This window comes from Mauremys reevesii, linkage group 5 (assembly GCF_016161935.1).
Source record: "Mauremys reevesii isolate NIE-2019 linkage group 5, ASM1616193v1, whole genome shotgun sequence".
In the NCBI taxonomy this organism is placed as follows: Eukaryota; Metazoa; Chordata; order Testudines; family Geoemydidae; genus Mauremys; species Mauremys reevesii.
In genome coordinates, this window is record NC_052627.1 from 77,230,555 (window position 1) to 77,255,402 (window position 24,848).

Here is a 24,848-nt window from a genome sequence, read left to right on the forward strand (position 1 = left end):
TAGTGACAGTGATATAGAAGGAGGAGTGCCATTAAATAACTTACAAAGACCACTTAATACTGCACCTGGGTTTTCCGTGAAGTTTTCCCATTCAAGTGCTGAGCTGTCCCTACTCGATTTAATTTATGAGAACAGAAAGTGCCGCAGCCTAATCTGATACTAAGATATATGAGCAGTAATCTTACTTCAAAGACAATTGATATCCAACAGGCTAAAAGCCATGTTGAAACAAAGTCCAAAATTCTTCTGACAGTACTGAAGAAGTAACATGGCGACAAATACAGCGTTAGGAAATTATTTTAAGAAGATAGCCTAAGGGAGGGTTCAGTTAATGATTTTCTATCCATGGTATATAAACTTTGCCCAATGCTTTATAGTTGCATAGTTCTGCTCCATGTTTATTATATTGTGAAGTTTTTAGGTCTGACAGAAAACACTCACAATGGAAATTTTAAAAAATCTTTTAAACAATTGAGAAATGTGTTGAGGGTATTTCATAAAAAGACAATGTGATGTAAAGAATGCAAGGCCTCATAGAAACTGACAGTAATTAAAACCTCAAAAATAGACTGGACTTAAAAACTGAAGTGATTATAGTCATGTGTCAAAACTTTCAAGGCATTGCCAAGGGCCTGGAGGAAATGAGTGCTACCGCTCTTAATCCTAAAGTCTATTCTGATGCCACAAGTTTACTAGTTTAGATAAAAACCCTATTAATTTGTCTCTGTTTAGTGGTTTTCAAAGCTGTGCTACAGTTGGTAAATGCCATCCTTCAACGACTTTTTGCAGAGTTGACTTGGATGCTTTCTGCACAATTGAGAAAGTTCAGGTTTTGAAACTGCGTATGAGGGAAATCTGTATGGAAGATCAGTTCCATGAATACTTCATAACAGCAACAGACAAATATGAAAGTCTTTATCTGGATATGGAATATAAAACTGCAGTGCCAAAAATATGTCAAGAAACTCTATATTGAAGGCAGAACAGTAGAAGAGTGTAGAGTTGAACTTGCAGAAGATGAAATGAGCAGATGTTCTGTCAAAGAATTGATCATTATACAACAGAATTTGACAACACATTCAGTCAAGACATTTGTGAGGTTCTTCCACAAACCAGTTTTCCCTTCATCTGTTGCTAGTGTCTACTTTTTCACTGACCACAACTTTGTTTGTTTGTTTGTTTGTTTGTTTTAAAGGAAAAAGTTAGGATTAGATTGAATTAAAAATAAATCTTGGTCTATTTTTTAATAAAGCAGATCTTTTCAACTTTACTTTTAAGTAATTTGGGTTCTGTTTACCTGTCAGCACTGCCTCCTGCTGCTGAGTTAACCAAAGATGTCAAACTGAGCAGAAACTTTTCTTCCTAAAAAACAGAAGAAAAGATCAAAATTAGATAAGGGCATAAAACTGACCAGTTGGTCAATATCTCATTCGGAACCTTTGTTTTTAATAAAGTGAGTTAAGTGACACCAAAAATTCACTACATAAGTTTTTACCTGCTACAACCTGATCTTACAGATCTTTGTGTCATCTACACAATCAGACATAGTTGCACATAAATCCAAGTACAGAACCTTTTAGAGGTACTGGAAGCTCATGAAAGAGGACGTAATGTTCAGCCATCTTGGATTAACGTATACTCTATGTATGGCTAGTTCACTGATGTTGAGGGGACATTGAATACTTTGAACTCCAATTCACCTTAAAAAATTCAGTCTATTTATATTTAATATGCTGAGGAAAATCACCAAGAAAATGCAAACCATTGAAACTTTTTAAATAAATGATTTTATTAGTAGAGCTGCAAAGTTTGGGTTTGGAATCTGATCCCAGTTTAAACATTCCCATAATCTGGATCTGTACTAATTCAAGATTCTGGTTTGGATTCTTTATGGAAATAGGGCAGATCCAAACTTCTGCAAAGTTCATAGATGTAGGTGGCTAGAGCCAGGGTTCAGGTTAAGGTTTTATTAATTGCTGGAAATGTTAACTCCATGACCCTGGATTAAGGGCATGTCTATGCTGCCACACTGTTCAGATTAAGGATATGTCTAGGTTGTGATTAATCCATGGTGTTGAGTCCCAGAGCCCAGGTCAGCTGACTTGGACTCATGGGGCTTAGGCTGTGGGACTAAAAATTGCAATGTAGATGCTCAGGCTCAGCGATCCACTCCCTCATGGGATCTCAGAACCTGGGCTCCAGCCTGAGCCCACACATCTACACTTCAGCTTTATCGCCCAGGAGCCCAAGTCAGCTGACCCAGGCCAACCATGGCCATGCCACAGGTCGTTTATGGCAGTGTAGATGTGCCTTAAGGAAATGTGAATAGCAGTGCACACCAATGTGCTGCACTGTAACTCCCCCATGTGGATGCTGCAGGCACAAATTTAAAGGCCCTGAATTCACACTAATGTAGTCCTCAAGGACCATTAAATTCTTGCCCTCAGGGTCCACATGGGAGAGTTACAGTGCAGCACTTTGGTGCACGCAGCTATTCTTACTCTATTAGTCTGAATTGCAGGTCATTGTAGGCATGCCCATGGTCCACCCCGGTACTTAGTTGTGTGCCTTTGAAAGAATTATTCAGCTTCTTCCTAAATAATGTGACCCTTGTCATTTTGTTATCAAGTGAATATGTACAGGACTAGCCTTAAGAATTTAACTAGAGTCAGGAACATGATTCTTTGGGGGCTCCCCAATTTAATCAAAACTTGTTTATGAAAGCGAGGACTTTGGGTTGCCACCGGTATCCTTTGTTTAAGAGGAGCAAAGCCTAAAAAGTAAAATTTCAAATAATTATTGCCCAGACATAATGGGGCTCTTAGGCACAATCCACCCATGGGTTTTCAGTGCATTCTGGTGAATTTTAAATTATCTATGTCTTTTTCTCTGATTATTTACCTCAGAAATCCAGAGTAGCTAGAAAAATTAATATAATGAAAAAGCTATCTTAGGTGGAGAAGAATGATGATTTTGTTCTTATGGCTTGGACTAGGACTCTGTGTTCATGAGCTAATCATTAATAGCCTAATTTTCAAAGATGATTAGTACCCACAACTGACGTACTGAGTGGGAAATTGAAGCATTTAGCACCTCTAGAAATCAGACACTTAAACTCTCTCTGCCTCAGTTCTCAATCTGTAAAAGGGGGCTAATGATACTTCCCTGCTTCACAGGGGTGATGTGAGGTATGTAATGAGAGGTTCATGTATTACAGTGATGAACACGAGAGAAATGCCTATAACTTCAAAAAATTAAGAAATCTCAGATTGACAGAGAAATGGGACATCTGCCTTGGAAGGAGTATAAAATAGAGGAATATGAATTAATTAAAATCAATTTACTACCTTCAAAATTGCCACTCTTGCTTATTTTTCTCAACCACTTTATCTCCCTTGTCTCTCCTTCATGTCCACATCCTTTCCTTTCCTTTCCTTTCTGTCAAGCATTTTCTCTGTTTTTTATTTTCTCATTGTTGTCTTTCTCTTTCTTTGGGAAAAAAAATCATTTTCTTTCCTCTCAATCATTCATACTCACCCCTTCTTTTGCTATCCAGCTCTATTCTCTCATTAACTTTCTCCTCTCCTTCCCTTCTATTTTTCTCTGTCATTTCTGCAGTCCCTTTATTCCATTGTTTCCAACTACTTAGCACGTGCTCTCTCTCTCTCTCATAACAACAGTACGTAGCACTTATATAGCACTTTACAAATATTATTTAATAATCACAGCGACCTGTGAGGTAGGTGGTATCCCCGTTCTACAGATGGGAAATCTAATGAGGCAGAGAGGTTGAATGACTTGCCTGATACTACAGATTACAAAATTCTTTGCTCCTTGTTATCTACTTAGTCCATCAGATCACACTGCCTGTCACATTATTGACCCATTCTTCTTTGTGGCCACCGGCCATAATGGTTGCTCATCAAAGCAGACAACTTAGCTGAAAACCAATGGGCATGGCCAAGGAAGAGCTTGCAGAAGCTCTTATGCTATTGACAGCAGGCTGCTTGTTCCCATCCTATAGCCTGTATTGGTCAAAATCCACCAAGATCTTATGTACCTACAGCTCTGAAATTAACAGATCCAAGTGGTCAGCCCTGGTATGGGGCAGGGTGGGGAACTATGAATATGCTATGATTTTTTTAGGAAATATCACTATGACAAACTTTAAATATCGGTGATAACTTGAAAAATATAAATGGTCACTGCAACAATGAATATTAAAACATTACTTTAAAGCATAAATGAAAGCTGAGGTTAAGCTTGTCATTTATAGGGCATAGGGACTAGGGTAAAATTGGAATGGAAGAAGGAAATTTTCTGGAAGGCATCCTGAGCTCTAAAGGCTAGATCTGGCTCTGAAAAGGTAGGTATCTGTCTTTTAAAATTGAAAGTAGCTTGGCAACTGTGCTCGGAGAGTGGAGGAGGAAATTACTGTGGAGCAAGAGCAATTAGTTCAGAGATAGAAGTTGAGGAATCCATGCGGCTGCAAGAAGGAGGGGTGAGCTTCTCCCTTTTGCCTTGTTAAATGTTAAAAAAATGTAACACAGAGTTTTAGGAAATAATGTTATAACTATAAAGTTCCCAACATCAAGCACAAAGGAGAAGGGGGTGGAACTGAGTAAAATTTAGGGTAACTGACATAGAATCTGTTGAATGGAAAATCCCTTTTTATTACACGTCAGGATAAAGCTGTACTTTTGCATTGAACAGGAAACAATAGAGCTGTTGCTTGGAAAGAGAAGTTGAAAAAACTTCATAGGTATGGGTGCCAACTAAATATATAAGAATGGGTCTATGTAGAATAGATCTGTATGCTTTATTATAAACAATATTGTCCCATTATAATAGGGGTAATTAAAAATCTGTTTACCAAGGCTTACCACAAAACAGTATTCCCATATAATTCAAATTTTAAATAAGTGGTAGCTCAGTTACTACTTTAACTGTTGGTGAATGTTGATTTTTAATGGCAACCAGTGATTAATAATGACTTTCATTTGAAGATCTCAAAGTGCTTTATAAACACATAATGGTTCTTTAAACTCTATAGTAAATTAAAAGTTTATTACTGAATTGGTGTCTGGAGATCCCCCAGCCACATTTACCTGTATTTTTAAGGTTTATGTATTTAACTCATTATTTTCACTGATTGTTAACCCAGGTCCTTCTTTTTTGAGATGCAGCTGTGTATTCCATATAGGTGTGTGCACGCCCAGCACACTGGAGTCAAAGAACTTTGCCTAGCAGTACCTACAGGGGCAGCTCTCACTCCCTGCAGACCCTCCCCTGCCCATATAAGGATGGCACTGCCTCAACCCCCTCAGCTCCTTTTCACCAACCATTGCTAGAGTCAGAGTTCTGTGTGGTGTTGTCACTGAGAAAAAATTTCTTGTATGTAGTTAATAGTACTTAGGTTAAGTTTAGTGTTAGTATAATAGTGGATGGGCTGCCCTGTGTGGTTCAGCCTTGTCTGTCATGTGGTGGTGGTGGACATACCCAACAGTGACCCCCACATGAGATGCTTGTTGTGTCTTGGTGAAGAACACATTAAAGAGTGGTGTTCCATGTGCAAGTCATTCACAAAAAGGACTCAGGTGGCAAGAGACTTGTGGCTGAAACATCATATGTTGGAGCAGATCATGAGGCCTGATTCAGCACCAAGGTTCTTGTCTGATCAGCGGTCACCTTCAGATCCAGAAAGTTATGCTGCTCTGCACTCAGGCTCAGGCATTTTCCCCCCAAGAAGAAAAAGGGATTGTTTTCCCTCTTCTGGTACAGTGAGGAAGAGGTCTCGTAAAACAAATCAGGACCCTTCCAGTGCTTGGGAAAACTCTTCCTCAACTTCTAAAAGGACTGCCTACTGGCATCATTCCCCCACTGGTACACAGCATGCCCCAGGTCTATCTAACTGATCCAAGAGCAATGACAGCCTGTACTGTCAACTCTGGTTCTGGCCATGGGGCATCCATTGAGTCCAGTACCAATAATGTTGCCACTGGTGTTACCCCCAAGAACCTATTCAGGGGTCCCAGAGTAGCCCTTCTGTTGCTTACTTCCAGGTTCCCCAAATGTTAACCTATTAATCTGTTCCTGCAAGGTGAAAGGAGGGAGCCAGCCCTAGAGAAATTGGCAGGGTTTACCAAGGATCTAACTGGAATATATGGCAGCATCTACTCAAAGAAGAAAAACAGTTACCTACCTGTAACTTTGTTCTTGGAGGTGTGATGCAGAGATGTATTTCATGACCTACACTTCATCCCCTCTGCATGAGAGTTTGTACTTCTGACATTAGGTGCAAAGGAACTGAGGGGTTTGATGCAGCACTGCCTGTATATGGTCTGGAGAGGAGCTAGGGACGCAGGGCATGAGGGGCATCCCTTCGAGTGTTGCTAGGCAAAGTTCTCTGGCTCTGGTGCACTTAGTGCACACACACCTAAGTGGCGTACACATCTGCATCACATTTCGAAGAACAACAGTTACAGGTAGGTACATTTTTTAGCACGCACCCCCGCCACACACAATCTCTGCTGCAGTCTCTGCGCACCTAGTAATCTCACTGTACTGACTTAGATATTGAGCAGGATTTGACTGACATCCTAAATGTTGACAGAATGCTCTAAGGATTTGCAGTAAATGGAAATTGCCCTTTAAAGTTTGGATATTAATTTTACATTATAGTCATTTCATATATGATGATGGGGTGCATTATACAGTGTTTTTGTTGGGTATGTAATCATAAACCACATTTGGATAAAATGTCTGTGGTAATATTTTTCTATTTGAAATAAATATTTTTGGTTATTTTTATTTTCTGTTTAAAGGTCCTATGTCACAATATAAACAGTCAGCATGTTGAGAGTCTCAACAAGCTGATCGAATTAACATCATTAAAGAACTAAAACAAGATTCAGGTTGAAAATAGCCCCTGTGAAACAGGCAGAGAACTGTCCTCTTACATAAACCTCCCAATTCAGCAGAGAGTACATGTAAGATGGAACTGTGCCAGTGCTGCTGGCTATGTTTTTATGCTGGAATTAAGGGACACGATGATAGAGAAGGAAACATAAATGGAAACTTAAATTGGTCTTCTGATTTGATGAACATACTTACACTGAAAATCCTGTTGTGAAGATGACATTCTTGACATTTATATCTCTTTCAGAGATAGTTCCGACAATGTCGCGGGGGGTAGAAAGGTTCCCTAGCAAAGGCACCCCCAAACTAGAGAAATATTAAAGCTAACAAGCTTCAAAGTGTAAATTCTAGTGCCACATGTTGTGGAATTAGAGCTGCTTCAACATAGTCCTGTAGTGGGAGCACAGGATTAGGCATTAGAAAACCCAGGTTCCAGTCCCATCTCCGAATGTCTTTGCAGTGATTACTGAATATTGCAGGAGAGGGAGGGAAGAGTGGCATCTGTTGAGGCCTGGAGAATAGACTTTCTAGGGACCAAATTTACATGAATTTGCTCTAATTGTATATCCAGGTTTGAAAAAGTTCAGGACATAGGTTTGCTTGCATGACAGTACTGTTATTTTGACATAACTGTCACTGGTAATGCCCTCTAGTTATATCCCTCACATGGAATTCTCTTTCACATGCTTGCTACATGATGCTTAACACAAAAGTGAGGACAGAGAGCAGTGGGACAAAGGAAGCGAGTGATTTTTTTTTATCCATCATTTATGCTGTAATTGTGCATGCTGTGTGGTACTTGATGCTAAAATAAAGCACAGCAGTAGGAGAAAGGGAAGCAGGAATGTTATATCTATCAGGGACAATATAAATAAGAAAAAAGTTTAGTGGAGACTAGAGAGATGATGTCCCTAAACTAGGGATATTAGAATGATGAAAAGACTTTAAAGTCTGTGTGTATGCACACGCGCGTGCACATACACATACACACACGCGCATGCACATACACATACGCACACACCCCTCTGCTAAGACCTCTTTGCACTGGTGGACCCCTGCTCCCTCACCTCTGTGGCATGGGGGTCAGTAAAGCTGTGTTTGTGTTTAGGGGATTGCTACAGCTGCCATAATTCAGAGTAGTCCTAATTGTCCGTAGAGTACTTCAGATATTAATGTTGTGCAGCGATACCTACTGAAAATTCCAAATTTGTACATATAGACTTATGGCTGCAATAACAAATATCCACCACAGAAATGTGGTGCACAAGAATAAATATTAAAAGAAATGGAAAAACTTACTGCATAGAGAAATAGAGTAACTGAAAAATGAAAAGCCCTTTTAAATGTTGAATAGAAGAAGATAAAATGTCATTCTTAGCATGAAAATATACAGTAGGGAATTCAGACTAAAGTAACGCAGGTTTGGAAAAGTAAATTTTTCCCCTTAAAAATCAAGAGAATTGTGGTCATGTGCATCAGTTAAAATATCATTAAAATATAGTTAGTTGATTTCCAGTGGAAATGTTAATATGATGGAAAGTTTAATCTCCGTGGTCACATACATTAGAGATAATTTACATTTTATCAAGAATTTAGCGTATTTTAATCCTATCTTCCAAAGAATATGAATTCCTCCCTCATACTTATCATGCACAAATTTGGTTAGCATACGCTCCACTCCATTAGGGCATTAATAGTTCATGACCTTTCCAATTTACATTTATTTGGTGTTTATTTTATTTTTGTTAAAATGTGAAAGGTGGTGGAAAGTTGATATTTAATCACCCTTTTTACATTCATAAGTGCCTAAAGCTATAGTAATATTGTTGGGGTAAGTTATAGCCCTTTGGAAAAAAGATCAGTGAGGAATATCTAGATCTCAACTGTTCTATATTTTGTTCTCACCTTTGTTTGCTTCTAGAGAAAGCCTAATAGTAGGCTGCTGCTCTGTTTTTGTATTTAAAACAGAAAACAAACAAACAAACTCTCAAAAAATCTACCACCACATCTATCTAGTGAGGATCTAGTGACTGACTAACCTAACGGGCAAATCCCAAATGTTGAATGCTTGTCTCTGCAAAACGTGGCTTGAAATTTCATGACAACAACATTTCTTGAGATTCCAGGTGCTATCTCTAGTTGGAGAACAATTTTCTCATGATATTTTGATAGTTGCACTTTTAATCTCAGCTATAAGTGCTGAAGCCCAGAAAAAAAGATAAATGTGGAGGAGGAAGGGGAGGAATAACTGTCTCTCTACAGTGAATCAAATCAAAACACCTCTTGACTTTGGCATGTTTTAAATCCAATTTCTGATTAATCCTCTCTCTAACAAAGTTAATTTGGTTTCTTTTTGGAAATATTTGCCCAGTGTTTCATGTATCCCTCCTAGAAGGTCCAAATCAATTGATTCTTAAAGGAAAAATTTCAAAGGCCAGCAAGTTCTTGATTTTTAATTTATCTCTGTGTATTGTACATAGAGAAATAGCTTTAATTTCTGAATCTGGTAAACAAACACAACAAAAAGAGTATAAACAATAAAAAAAGGTCCTGATTCTAAGAGAGGCAGAAGCCTGCAACTTGCAATGAAGTTGTGGTTTTCTGCACCTTTCAGAATAGGCCTAAAGATACAACTTTTCAACAATCTTGCACCCTTTTACCTGAACTGCATATATAACAAATTTAGCTAATTTGCAATAAGTATTCTCTTTACAATAATCTTATTCCATTTGCAGTTCAGATGCTGACAGAGCAAAATAGCAACATGCCGTAGATCTGGTACAGTGTGTCATTGATTTGGCAAAATAATTATCAACACATTCAGTAGGAATTTTAAATTGATATGTCTATTTTTATGGATAAAGGATAGATTACTAGTATCACTGGTGAAGTAGAGTAGCTACCCTCTTCTATTTTTAAGAGAACCAATCTTATTCATAAATACTGTCCCTTGTCACAGCTGAATGCAAATAAAACACTGAGTTACCCTGTATTATGAGTGGAAATGCCAGAATCAATGAATCCTTGTATTCACGACCCTATTTTTCACCCCTTCTAATTTCCAAGAGGGAAAATTAGTGCTGGAATTTCACATTCATTAGTCTCAGCTCAATTATGAATTATTTTGGAAAGTTTGAAGAAAATAAGTGAAGTCATTTTTAAATTATGGTGCTGTGAAAAATTTACACGTTTCAGTTTTGTAGAGTGTTGTGACCTTTTTTTGCTCTCCCATAACTCAAAAACGGCTTGGTGTTAAAAGTTCAAACTTGTCATGCAGTTAATCCTTGATGAGAACAAGTGCATGTGACGTGTCTGAAAAGACATGGTTTAGAAATAAAAAAAAGTTTCCACTCTCTCCGTTTTGTTAACTCTTTCGGCTTCACCCATTTATGGTGGAGGTTTTTCCAGGTGTTTGCAAATGGTATCCACACCAGGCATTGGCACATCTCCTAATGCTCATCAGCAAGTCTGATGTTCGTTCTTGCTACTGACTTTACCTTGAGAAAGGAAAAAGGAATCAGGAAAAGGTGTAATTTTTTTTATGTTGAATCACTTGCCAAATAATATGTTAGTCAAATTGCTTGCTATTTTGGTTCACATTTCACAATTTCACACATGGAAATATATGTTAATAATAACTTACCTGTATTGGGGCACTTTATATGGAGACCTGCTTCTAATCAAATCATGTTTTGTGCCACCAGCAGAAATCATCTTGAGACTCCAGAATCTCTTCCTGAAAGTAGGACTCTGCAAAAGTTTGATGAGGTCTTTGAACCCATCTTCACTGAGAGTGGGTTTAAGGATCTAGTGGGACCATGTATGTCAAGCCCGTATATCTCTAATGCTCATCATTTTGAAGGGATAACACTCATTTTAGTCCCAACGTTACCTATGTTCCACACAAATAAGGGGTTCCCTCATTTTTATTGTTTAAAAATATTACAGCTATGTAATCATGGAGTCAGAGAACAGAAATTATAGAAAGTTATTAACACTAATGGAAAGGATGCTTTAGCATTGTAAGTGTCTTCAATGAATGATTTTTTGTGTCCTTCAGTTTGGGTTTTGGCCTGCACTGTGTCCAGATTTGGCCTTGGCAAGTTGAGTGATATGAGTAGGCCAGGTACTCAAAATTTCAGCAGAACTGGACGGAGACTATCTGCCCAAATTGCTCCCTATCCTCCTCCTCCTCCTCCTCCTCCCAAATGACAGGGAATTCCTTGTGAACTATTGTGATCTCTTTAAGGTGGGGCTCTTTGCTGCCTCCGGGGGGTGATTTTGCTTCTGTGGTCTTTTGTAAGCACTGAATGGTTGCTCCTCACATGTTCCTTTTTTTAGGGGAGCAATTGTCAGTACCCATTTCATGGTTTTAGGTTAGGCATCAGCAGTGCCCAATTCCTTGTAGCCCTGTCCAGGAAAGGGAGAAACAGTCTCTCTTCACTGTTAGTTGATAGACGAAGTGGCAGAGCCAAGAGTGGCCTATTGTGTGGCTGCTTTCCCATTTGTGGCTTTAGACCCAAACCAGTTTTCTTTTGTAGGTTAAGGACAATTTATTTTAACTCCATTTACTATTTTGTGACAGGATTCCCAGCTACCACATCTTAAGCCCTGCTGGACACTACTACTACTTTCTTTCAGTAGCTCTCAGGCTATCTTGGGGTTAGGTTGCTTCTTATGCCTTTCTGTCTTTGATGAAGTGGAGGGCAGTGGCCCCATTAGTGAGCACCTAACTACCTAAACAACAAATAGGAGGAACAGGCATATGATGCCCTGAGAAGACCACAAGGAGAGAACCACACTAGAAGAGATTACTTTTCTGTCCCTTTCTGCCCCCCCCCCCCCAATATGTTTCCTGTCTTCTGTCCCCTTCTCATATCTTGCTAGCAGGGTGCTGAAGCAGGCATTGCCTCCTTTTACCAGCTGTTCCACACTGACTTAAGCAGGAAGGAGAGAGCTTGGATCCTATAATTTGTCTGCTACTGCAGCTTACCCAGGAGCCAGGAGAAACAGTGAGAAATCCCTGAAGGATGCATGATATTCCAATTTGCCTGCAAAATATATGAGCATCACCCAAACCTTTAAAAAAAACCACCACCACCAAACTGTCTTCTTTATTCAAGGGGATAGACAAAGTTTACTGCTTTTCTTGTTTGCATCTGTTTGTAATGAATCAATCTCATCTCTGTATAGGCACTAAATAATGTGCTCTTGCTCGAGGTTGCATCTGAGTCACTACCATTTTTTTGAATATTAGCTAAAGAATACATGCCAGAGTACAGAATACTACCTTGGATCTTTAGGCAAGCAGGGCCATTTATTGTCTAGTCTGACCTCCTGTATAATACAGGCCATAGAATTTCACCCAATAACTGTTGTATTAAACCCAGTAATTTCTGAATGAACAAACGTATATATTTTAGAATGAATGTTACATTGCCCACTATCCAATGTTTTATTTATACCATACGTTTAAGTGTGTCGGGAAAGCAAGTCACTATTAAAGGGTTTGGTGATTATCATTGCTCTTATGTGTATATAGTTGAATTAGATGATTTTTAATTTTATTTTTAAGCACTACCGTATCAGTATGTATTCATAAATATTCATAGATGTGTAATAAATGCAACCAACCCTTTACATTTAAATTGGGAATGTGCTATAAACCAACAAAACTCAGTGGCTAGAAGACAACCCTGTATGTATGCTGTAAATAGAATAATGATTTCTGGGATGTTTAGTACATCTATCATTTTTACATGCTGGCGGAAAGAATGCCCAAACATACATGTATATTTTATCTACTTTAATTTTTAGCATTTTAATCCACAGAGTACCTCACTTTTTATTCAGAATGGACTAAATAAGAAATCTATGATTACTTACAGAGTCTTTAACAATAGGAGACTATATTAAGCTGCAGAGGAATCAAATGGAGTCCATGAATTGAGTTCTAGTTTTTATTATCTCTTATTTGTGTATCAGACCCTAAAGCTGTTGATGCTATTTTCATATTCATCCATCTAGCAAAATGTTTGGTGTTGGAGGGTAGAATTCATTGAACAACTGTAATTTGTAGGTTAATTTTATGTGAGAAGAAACCTCTCTATTTTAAATGTGATGATATACTAAGTTACTAAAGCACTTTAGAATGTTTTCCCCTGCAGAAGACCAAAAGGGTCCTAAATCATCTTTAATTATTAAATTATTGTTTAAATAGGATAAAATAATGTAATCTAGAACAAATGGTATTAAAGTAAGAAATCTAAATAGCAAATTAACCTAGTAAATCTAATGTCTTAGATTCAGTTCTGAAATGTTCCTTGTCAGCACTACAGTGTATCTGGCCTCTGTTCAACCTCCCTCAAACAATTAAGAACCTTTATTTCCCTTCCTTTATATAGGCTGCTTGTTCCATGAATTTTTGTAGTTCATTTACCCAAGAGATAGCTTGGCATAGATGCAGCATCTCGATGCAGCGAGGTGCTTCTTTTTGCTCGGTTTTTAAGCTGGATTGACTGAAACACAAGGAAGCTGAATTACTTGCCTGAGGTTGGCTCAATGAGGATTAGAACCATGAATCCTATTGCCCCCAACCCTTTGCTCTAAACATGAAACTTCTGAGCCTTCTTATTACCTTAGCCAGACAAAGAGATGTATAATTATGATCTGCTATATTTTTGGAATGTTTTAAAATATTTTTGATTCCATGTTTCTCTGAAGCATGGAAAGTGGGGTCTTGGACAATATAGGCCAAGTTTTCTAGAGGTATGTGTTCATATCTGAATTTGTTCTATTGCAGCTAGTGTTCAGGCCTTTCTGAGCTATATGATACATAAGGACATAGATCAGTGCTCATTTTATTACCAATATCATATTCTTTCACGGGTAACTCCTCCAGTGGTCAGCATTTACCACCAGTTACCAAACAAACTAGTATCTCTGTGATAACTGCTAGTAAATATTTTTTAAATGGCTATCGCTTTGTGATCCTAATTTTAAAGCAATGTTCTCCAAGTGCACAATCCATCTTAGGAGAAGAGGTGCAAAAGTGGCCTTTGCACTACCCTGATCCAGGGGCAGATGTTCTCTGGCATAATTTAGAGCAGCCCCCTGGGATTGTAAATTACAGCAGTCTAGCCTGGGCTACCTATCAGCACTCAGGCACCCAGGGCTGCCCAGAATTCCTATAGCAGACTATATTCCCCTCCTGCCCCTGGCACAACCCCTTTGTCGGGGTTTGTAAGGAGGCCTGTGCAGAGCTGCCTTTGGTAGCTATATTCTTGCCTGTACTGGGGTAATTCTTGCCTGCCTGACTGGCTGGCGGGGTTTTATTTCTACATACAAGGACCGGAGTTGTGGTGGAGAGAATCCCTTCCTCAGTATTTTAAAACCACAATTGTGACCAATGATCCCTGAGACATAATTATTATTTATTTCTGGAACTTTATTAAAACCTTTGTCAGATAGTCTGTCCTGATTCCAGATGAATCACTAGCTTTGGGGAGTGGGTAATTACGAAGCAGTTCCTGAATTCTGATACATTGATGGGAGGGAGTGAAAGGAGCAAAAGCTGAGAAATGTGGTGTTCTTGATCCATCCAGGAATGGGGAGTGGTACTGAGTCAGTCAGTAAGATGTTAGAACCACTGAATTGCTCCTCTGACAGGGAAAGCCAAATGCAACCCTGGCAACATCAAGGTCTGGTTAAGGAGAAGGAAAGGAGTCGCAGCTCCTTTAAGAGTTTTTCCCCTCCTTTGATTTCAAAAGGGTGGTGAGGGGAGGACATCACTTGAGCTAGGGTCTGGCAGGAGGGCTCAGGTAGGCCATTGGCCCCCTGTACACCAACAGAACATCATATATATGGACTGTCCTGCTTAAAGGAGCTCTCTTTCTTTCCTGGACTAGCAGGGTCCATCCTCCCACTCAAGGAAGCAGAGAAGGACCAGGTTGTCATCTGCTGTGGGCAATGTGCTAGTCACCATTTTTTAGGATTGGGAAGGAATTTTTTCCTCTCCACCAGATTAGCCAAGGCTGAATGGGTTTTTTGAGCCTTTCCCACAACAACTCTAGGACCAGCTGGTTATGTCAGGAGGGAAGATTCAAATTGTTGCATTCGCAGGTGGCAAGTGTCCATTGTTGATACTCATTTTCTGATCAACTGGTATTGGAAGTGGGTTTAGGGAAAGGTATGCCCTAAATAAGCCGAGGATCAAGGATCAGGACTCCTAACATCTAGTACAGCAAGGAGACAACCCCTTTTTACCACCTCCCTTAATTCTTATATTAGGGGAGTGGACTTGAACCAAGTTGGAGGGGTATGGACTGGTGGAAAGAAGTGAGTGAGGAATGGTGATCTGCGCAGTACGATGAGCTGTTGACAGATAATTTCTAGTTCTGTTAAGTTAATAAAGTTGAATTGACCACATCCCTCTCCTATTGTCATTGACATGTGTGGAACAACAATACTGTGCCAGTATACTGATCCCTGAATGAGTCTGAGAAATTGGACTTTAAGATCAGTCTAGGATATTCTGATTCCTGATGAATTTATTAGCTAGCTATGAGATTTCTTTAGAAAATGAATGAGGGAAACAGAGTGGGAGCATGCTTAATTTGTAAATAATTTAGAAAATTAGCATCATTATGACAGATTCAAGTCTGCCCCACAATGTGAGATTTAAGGGAGACCAGATGGTGGTAATGTATTGGAGGGGGTCCAAAATTGCTTTTGTGTTAATTGATATAGTAGAGGAGAGATCTCTGGAGAAGTATATGTCCCCAGGTAGTTGATTGCTTTGGAATTCCAACAGAGAGAAAATATGTCAAAACAAGAAGGGAAACGTAAGTTATTGAGTGGTAATACCTTAGAATTGGACCAGTTAGTTTTAGCTGGAAATTTATGAAAATGCTTGAAAAATATAAAAGATGGTACTAAGGGAGAAAAAGTGATTGTTACAGAACTCAAGTAAATCAGCAGAATAAAGAGCCAATGTGACTTCCTTTGGTATATAGAAAACCATGTTATGGTGAACTCATATATAGCTAAGGCAGAAAGTTTAAGAGCTTTGTTTTTAATTTTAACCTGAAATCTTTAATCAGAACCGCTAAAAAGTACCATATTATAATGTTCTAAATTAAAAGCTTTATGGATTGCATTGGAACACTTGCACCTAGGAGTTGTTTAAAATGATACACAATAGGAACTAAATAAGCCTCAAACCAAAAAGACATTGATCCATGCAATGAAAGAGAGGTATTTCCTCCTGATTAGCTGCTCAGTAATGGAGTGGGAAACTTAAAATTATTGGTCCACAGAGGAGGAACGCTCAGTCCTCTGAGGCTGCTGTGGCTTTGCACAGCAAGGTAGAAAGGGATTCTATAGGCTAACTCTTCTTACTGAATTAGTTATCAGATATAAAACCAACTTCTGTGATCTCGTGTTTTTGTGTTCTTTAGAAATCCCAAACTATTTATTCTTAACAATAAAATAAACCTTTTAATATTTGAGGGGGTTGCTGAGTTGTTTGTTATCATCACTGTTTGTGAACTTCCCAATACAATTTCATAACAGCGTTTGAGCAGGACGACTTCAGGTTTGCCTTGCTTTTTCTTTTTTTTTACATGATCTCTTTCAGCCTTCTCAGATAGTACTCATGCCATTAAAAGAGCAGTCTGTGTGACCTTGTTCTAAGGGGTTAATAAAGAATGCACAGCCTCATGAGCTTGATTCAATTTTCTTTATGTGAACATGCTGCATAAGTGACCATTATAGTGTTTGTCTGGTTCTCTGTGCTTCAGTTTGCAGTTACCAACCTTTTATATGAATGACCACATCTGGTGTGCATTTGGCCATGTAAGGTGAGACAAAAGCAAAATAGATTTTCCTTAGCATTAAATCAAATTTCCACACAATGTACTCTCTAATGTGGATCTCAGATGTATCAGGTCATATATTATTTAGCTGTATTATATTTTGTGTAGATTATTTTGTTTTTGTTTTTGATACCACAAACTCAGTTTTAATAAATGCATGAGTACATGAAATATTTGAGCTTTATATCTAGAAATTCAACACTTTCAACAGATTCTTCAGACTTCAAAGAATTTAATATTAGTATCATAAAAGGTCTTTTGAAGAATAATACTGGAACATAAGAAAAATGACTGCCTGAGTGTGCCCTATCATTTTGAAAGTGTTTTATTGCTTTAATTTCCTGTCTTAGTAAAGTAACAAGCGGCATAATAGAAGATATACTGTTACAGAGTTTGCAATTTATTAGAAGGCTTGAGCTGGTTGAAGACTTTGTGATGTGAAAAAGAAAACCTCTATTTAGCTGAAAAATGGAGACGAGCTAGAACATTAATGTTGCAGCAGCTTTAAATGGAGTACTATCTTTGACTGATCAGTTGCCTCTACAAGCCCAGTATGTTTGCATGTAATAAATCTGAGCATGGGCCTCATTCTGGGCTAGTTGTGTGTTGTCAGGTTCCTGGAAACCTAATGTTATTTCATTTGTGAGGCGTGTATAAGATGACTGTTGCTATTTGGATTGCATAGCACAAAGGTCCCATTATAGCCGAAATGACCCATAAGATAAATTTTCATTCATTTATTACATTTTTGCATGCGTGACTGAATTGTAATTCCAGGCTTTGTCAGCCTACTATTGTTATATTAAGCTTTTTAACATAGTTATATGTGCTTTAATTCACTGTCTTTTACTTGGTGGTCTGAAAGCATAGAAAGGTGGGAGCTTATCCCATGGAGTAACAGAAAAACTACTCATTTTTCTTTTTTAAAATTATAGATATGAAAGATGTGACAATATGAATAACTTGTACAAATATGTTGTAAAATTACCTCATAAAGAACAACAGTTGTTTCCTTAGAAGGTGGCATAGGCTATTCAGTCTCTTTTTTACTGAATGTGTAGTCAGATATGCAGAGATCAAGCTGTATACTTGTAATGGAAGTTGCATGTTTATCAGTGCAGAGCAAGAAGTACAAGAATCACACGGGCTTTCTAATCCCACCACTGTTCTGCCACCAAAGGATTACAAAACATCTGTTCGTAACAGATTGTTTGGTATTGCCACAAAACAAAACAAAAAAGTAATACCATGTGGCCAATCCCTTTGAAACAACAAAGAGAGCAGTTGATCTGAAGATTTGATTAATAATAATGGTCTTTAGTGGATTCACAGACCATATGAGTCATTGGTGAATTACATTTATCATTATTGATTATACTTGGTGGTGTTCTAAACAATAATACATTTTTTAAATTTTCATATTCCTAATGATGAGTGATGAAGTACATACCACACTGTACGGTCTCATATAACTTAAATTAACACAGCTATAAAAAATCGAAAATTTTAACGTCATGTGTTTAAACAGCATATTGGACTACTAGGGGCTAAAGTGCAAACCAAAGCCCAAACATTATTGGTACCCTCAGTTATCTATGCTAGTCTTTGAAAGAATAATGATTTGAAAGCTTTATTGCTAACTGAAGCACAAAAGATTTCCTCTGGGCTTGCCGCAGACAATCCTCAGGCACATTAGATGAGTCAACTAGAGTTAGTTCAAAGTGAATTGCTCCATTTTAATCACGGTGACTTTACCCTCTCAGTCAATATGCTATAATGGCATATTGTCAGTATTTTTTCCTTTTAAATGACAAGCTTTGGTCACTTTATTTTAAGACATATTTTAGAGTGTTTGTGAGATTTATAGATTTAACAGCTCTTCAAAGAGACTCTGTCTGTCTTTACAACCCTGAAATTTTGTATTGCTGCTATTTCATCACCTTAAGGCAGCTCTTAGTTATAATACGTAGAGCTTTTTTTTTTTACAACTGAATGAGTTCTTAGTATGATATATAACCAATTATATAGCTATAATGAGTCCAAATTTTAAAAAGCAAATAAAAAATGTTGCACTAAGATTTACTAAAGACTAACATTACTCTCTCCTAATTTATTCACAAACAGGAAACTGGTATATAGCCATAGTGTGCCAAATATTACTGTCATTAAATTAACAAATTCAACATTTTGATTAGTTTTATACTTAATCTTGGGGGGTGGGGGTGGGGGTTATGCATTTTCTAAATTGGGTACCACTTTCACACACACTCAGATCACTTCCTAAACTAAGTGGCTCGTGACAGCAAATAGCAATTAATGATAAGCAATGATCCCTGTTTTCTTGACAGTTTTATTTTGAACCACCTGTGATTGGATGTTGCTGAGCTATTCTTCTTTATGGTGGAGCTGAATAATGTCTCCTGAATATTCCAGAGAAGTTATAGCTGTTTTCACAGTTTCTTTCATGAATTCTAAGAACTACATTCCAGACTTTGTAAGACAAACAAACAGTCCTTCCTTACTCAGAGTTTTGCTGAGTAAAGAGTGCAGTATTAGGTCTTATAGTAATGTTATCACTTCTGGTTTTTGTTAGTATAGGTTATAGAACTAATGATAAAAATCTTTCCCCCGGACTTCTATGTATTTATGTCCCTGATCCAATAACCACAGGGATCATAGAGGTGTATTTTATCTTCATTTTAGCCCTCTTGATATTGTTTTAGCCCAAGGGGGAAATCAAATGAGATACAGAAGATGCTAAACTCGCACAACTCTGAGGTCATTAACAACTAATTAGAAACAGCTAAGAGATCTCAATGATCCTTTGGTTAAGATGTGAGAGAGGGATCAGAGAATGTTTAACCTGTTCACTGCCATTTTATTATTTCAAATCAGTGGTCAGAACTGTGCCACATTTTTTACTTATTGTAAAAGACAGCAACAGCAGAAAATATGGTTGTAAATTTTGCAGTGATAGTATGAGTGGGTGCTGGAACGTAAATAGATCCATAGATTTGGAATGTTAACTGCATTTACCCTAACCATATATCATAATCATACCACAATGACTTTTATATAAAGCAATTTTTTTAAGATTTGTCCAAATAGGTACAGAAAATAAGTATACAGCACTTCTTTGCAATATGTAAATATAGAGGGCAAAACTGTCCTATGCCACGGAAAAACCTACAGAAGGAAGAAAGTTGTTAATTGTAACATATTGATATTGTGTTAACAGCATTGCTGTTTGCCCTGATGGGTGCAGTAATGCCTGTTTAGAATGGTCAAATTCTGTGGAAACTGAGAATCATTAGATAACCCCAGTCCTAACACTGTAGTTCTCAGAGCTGTGCATGGAGTGGCTGCCTTCTCAGGCAGCATGGATAACTTTGTGGCAACATTGCTGTTGCACATGGGTGTGCACTACCTCCCAACTGCCGAGGGCATGCATTTGTCTCCATCCCGCCCTCATCATGCTTGTCTGAAGGCCTACTAGAATCTAATGCATCCAGCTGGACTACTTGGACTAAAATAGATGTCACCTGCATTGATTCCTGACAGCCACAAGAGGCTGCACCCCACACTTTTTTTATTGCTTGGGGGCATCTGTGCAGAAATCAGTGACTATCTCTCAGTCACAAAATGTCACCCATGGAACTGTAGAAAACTTGGCAGCGTTGACCTCTCCTTTTGAAGAGGATTAGAAACAGAGCTGCATGGAAAACAGATATATTTTTCATGAAAATTTTAGCAAAAAATGTGTCATTTTTTCATTACCATTGAAAGCTTTTGAAATTTGCAAATTTTCAACCAGGTCTAAGAAGAGTCCATGGAGTAAAATTTAGTTTTCTGTGGAGGAGCATTAACTTCTCGCATTTTCAGTGCACTCTGTGCTAGGGTGCAAGGAAAGTGTATCTTCTGCAGAGGATGCTTCCAGCTCTGCCCCTCATCAACTACCCATAGCCCTGAAATTCCTACATATTCATAAAGGTGCAATGGAGCTACTGCTAGCCCCAGGATACGAAGAAGCAGTGCAAGCAGACTCAACTCATTTTCTTCCATACTCACTGACCACATTTAGCTGTTGTTTGTGTGGCTTTCCTACTTTTTGCACAGTTGAAGGGAACATGGATTCCATGGTGTTTACTAACAATTTCAAACAGAAAAGGAGTTCTGTAGATTAGTATTTCTTAAATTTGACTTGCCTCCCTTGAGAGGCTCTGATAGCTTTCCAGAGAGAGACAAGTCCAGCAAAACAAAGAAGGGAAGATAATTTTATTTTTCTAGCTGGTAGGAGAAGTCTTTATTTTCTGTCCTACACTTTTTCATAGTGTTGTTGTGCACTTTTAGACATGGACTTTCAATTCAGAGAGAGCTGCATTTCAGTGCTGAATGAAGTGATTTCTATATGTAGCTGGTATGCTAATTTGTAATCAGGAATTTGGGATTTTTCCTGGGTTTTGTCCTATGTAATATTTTCATTTCAATTTATACAAATATAAAAGTGTCAATTATTCAAATCTTTAGGCACCCTTGATACAAAACACAAAAGCAAGAAGAATAACCCCAATGTGCACAATATTATTTTCCTGATAAAGAAAACGGAATAACTCTACTATGATATATCTGTATTTTTATGATTTGGGATTTGTGTCTATACAGATTGTGTTTGGTCCTCTCCACTTAGAAATGTTAAAGCCTGTGAAATATTTTAGGTGTGGTACCATTCCCCACCCTCTATAAGCAAATCTATCCCATTCATTTTTGTCCATTCACCATGTTTCAGAAATGTCTATAATGTCAGGATTCTCTTCTGTTGCCGGACATTCTCTGTCACCTATTTTTGCTTTTAAGCTCCTTGTATTGGAGTGGGGGTGTATGATTTTAATTTTTGACTGTGGAGCTATTTTGACTTAACTCCTTTTTCTGACACCCTCTTATTTTTGTGGTCTGTACCTCTGTGATCACAACTTGTCCCTCCATCAACTGACTTATAATTTCTCTCCCATCCTTTACTACTGAATTCTGAATTATATTTGTATGGTATCTTTTATCCCAAAGGATCCCAAAGTGAATTATTCAGACCAAGACATCTGCTTGAGATGTCAGTAATTCAAAGGTAAATTATTATTTGTTTAAGACTTTACAGAACCTGACTATATTACTGAATATTCAATATTAAGTTACTCAAGATTCAGTAGACAGGTCCTTGTTTGCAGAGTCAAAAGGAAATGACCCAGCCAGAAAGACGTTATAAAAATTTCCCAGCATTCAGAAGAGGAAAAAGTGGCTATATTTTCAAATAGAAAAAACTGGAACACAGTTTCATTGGGTTGAGTTTGACCCATCGGCAGTGGCTTTGCTCAGGGACTGAGGAATTATGCAAGGGATCATTCTGGCATGATGGTGAGAGGAAAAGGTGTGTCCCATCCTCTGTCTCTTCCTGCTCAAACAAGCAGCCCACTCCTTTCTTCACTGTGTCTCTCATTTCAACAAACAAATCATCTGACAACAAAAATATGAACTAACAGTTTGACATCCCTGATACTGTTTTCTCTACCCTGTCAATGCAGATCCATTCCCCTCCCCCCCCAGCACTACTTATTTTTATTTTTTCTCCTTTATTCCCATGTTCTCCTCTCCTTGTTCCTTGTTCTCCTTCCTCCTGAGGAGTTGCTGTTGATTATCTATACTTTGTCTTTCTTCTTCTTCACTTTCTCTTTTTCTGGTTTCTCCCTATCCTTTAATTTCCTCCCCATTTCTTTCTCCCTTCCTAGCTCTCAGTCTCCTGTCCTGCTGCTCACTTTCTGCACCATAATCATTCATGCGGTCAGGAAACTCAAATGCCTGGCATCCAATGACCGCATCTGGGCACAATAAACCCTTGCTAAATGACTGTGCTACCTGATTAATCAGAAGAGCCAACAGATCACCATTTAAGCTCTGTAGCAACAGTGGTTGCTCAATGCATTCCACACGTCCAGCGGTACCAGACTTGCTTCCTGCCCAGCCTTTGCTTCACCACTTGCCTGCTCCTCTCCAGTCCTAGACCTGCCTGCCTCTGAACTCCTGATTCCTAACTCCTGGTTCTGATCATTGGCTTGTCTCCTGACCATGACTCTGACTCTGCCCTGAGATTATGCTCTGAACTTTGACTCCCTCCGGGAACTGATGGGCAGGATCCCCCAAAAGGCTAATATGAAAAAGAACGGAGTCCAGGAAAGCTGGCTGTATTTTAAAGAAGCCTTATTGAGGGTGCAGGAACAAACCATCTTGATGTGCAGAAAGAATAGCAAATATGGCACGTGACCAGCTACAGGCTGGGGACTAACTAGCAAAGCATCAGTTCTGCAGAAAAGGACCTGGGGATTTTAGTGGAACAGAAGCTGGATATGAGTCAGCAGTGTGTCCTTGTTGCCAAGAAGGCTAACAGCATACTGGGCTGCATTAGTAGGAGCATTGCCAGCAGATCGAGGGAAGTGATTATTCCCCTCTATTCGACACTGGTGAGGCCACATCTGGAGTATTGCACCCAGTTTGGGCCCCCCACTACAGAAAGGATGTGGACAAATTGGAGAGAGTCCAGTAGAAGGCAATGAAAATGATCAGGGGCTGAGGCACATGACTTAGGAGGAGAGGCTGAGGGAACCAGGCTTGTTTAGTCTGCAGAAGAGAAGAGTGAGGGCGAATTTGATAGCAGCCTTCAACTACCTGAAGGGAGGTTTCAAAGAGGATGGAGCTCGGCTGTTCAGTGGTGGCAGATGACAACAAGGAGCAATGGTCTCAAGTTGCAGTGGGAGAGGTCTAGGTTGGAATTAGGAAATACTATTTCACTAGGATGGTGGTGAAGCACTGGAATGGGTTACCTAGGGAGGTAGTGGAATCTCCATCCTTAGAGGTTTTTAAAGCCCGGCTTGACAAAGTCCTGGCTGGGATGATTTAGTTGGTGTTGGTTCTGCTTTGAGCAGGGGGTTGGACTAGATGACCTCCTAAGGTCTCTTCCAACCCAAATCTTCTATGATTCTATTAAAAGGGCCCCAAGAAAGGTCACCTAAAAGAGGACATTCCTATTTACAGGGACATGGTAAGCCATTGCTACAGCTTACTTTGGAAAATCATACTATGGAAGTGACTTTCTGCACAGGGTCACTGCAGAAAAATTTCATATTCAAAGTATAAAAAGGTATATGTGGTGTATAATATAATCCCACACTTTCACAGGCCTTGGGTGTCAGGCCAGTCCTCGCCCACAGACAACCTGCCAACCTGAAACATATTCTCACGAGTAACTGCACACCGCACCATAGTAACTCTAGCTCAGGAACCAATCCATGCAACAAACCTTGATGCCAACTCTGCCCACATATCTACACCAGCAACACTATCACAGGACCTAACCAGATCAGCCACACCATCACTGGTTCATTCACCTGCGCATCCACCAATGTAATATATGCCATCATATGCCAGCAATGCCCCTCTGCTATGTACATCTGCCAAACTGGACAGTCTCTAAGGAAAAGGATAAATGGACACAAATCAGATATTAGGAATGGCAATATACAAAAACCTGTAGGAGAACACTTCAACCTCCCTGGCCACACAATAGCAGATCTTAAAGTGGCCATCCTACAGCAAAAAAACTTCAGGACCAGACTTCAAAGAGAAACTGCTGAGCTTCAGTTCATCTGCAAATTTGACACCATCAGCTCAGGATTAAACAAAGACTGTGAATGGCTTGCCAACTACAGAACCAGTTTCTCCTCCCTTGGTTTTCACACCTCTGCTGCTAGAACAGGGCCTCATCCTCCCTGATTGAACTAACCTCGTTATCTCTAGCTTGCTTCTTGCTTGCATATATATACCTGCCCCTGGAAATTTCCACTACTTGCATCCGAAGAAGTGGGTATTCACCCACGAAAGCTCATGCTGCAAAACGTCTGTTAGTCTATAAGGTGCCACAGGATTCTTTGCTGTTTCTACCATATGTTATGTCCACAATACTTAATACTTCACAGATCCTATGATAGGTCTTTATTTAACTATACCTCATTT

At 38.8% G+C, this 24,848-nt stretch overlaps 1 protein-coding gene across 1 annotated transcript in view; it reads left to right on the forward strand.

Moving 5' to 3' along the window:
• The window catches only part of TENM3 (teneurin transmembrane protein 3), a 2,204,264-nt gene that overhangs the window by 1,161,952 nt on the left and 1,017,464 nt on the right, over window positions 1-24,848 (forward strand). The window lies entirely within an intron of this gene.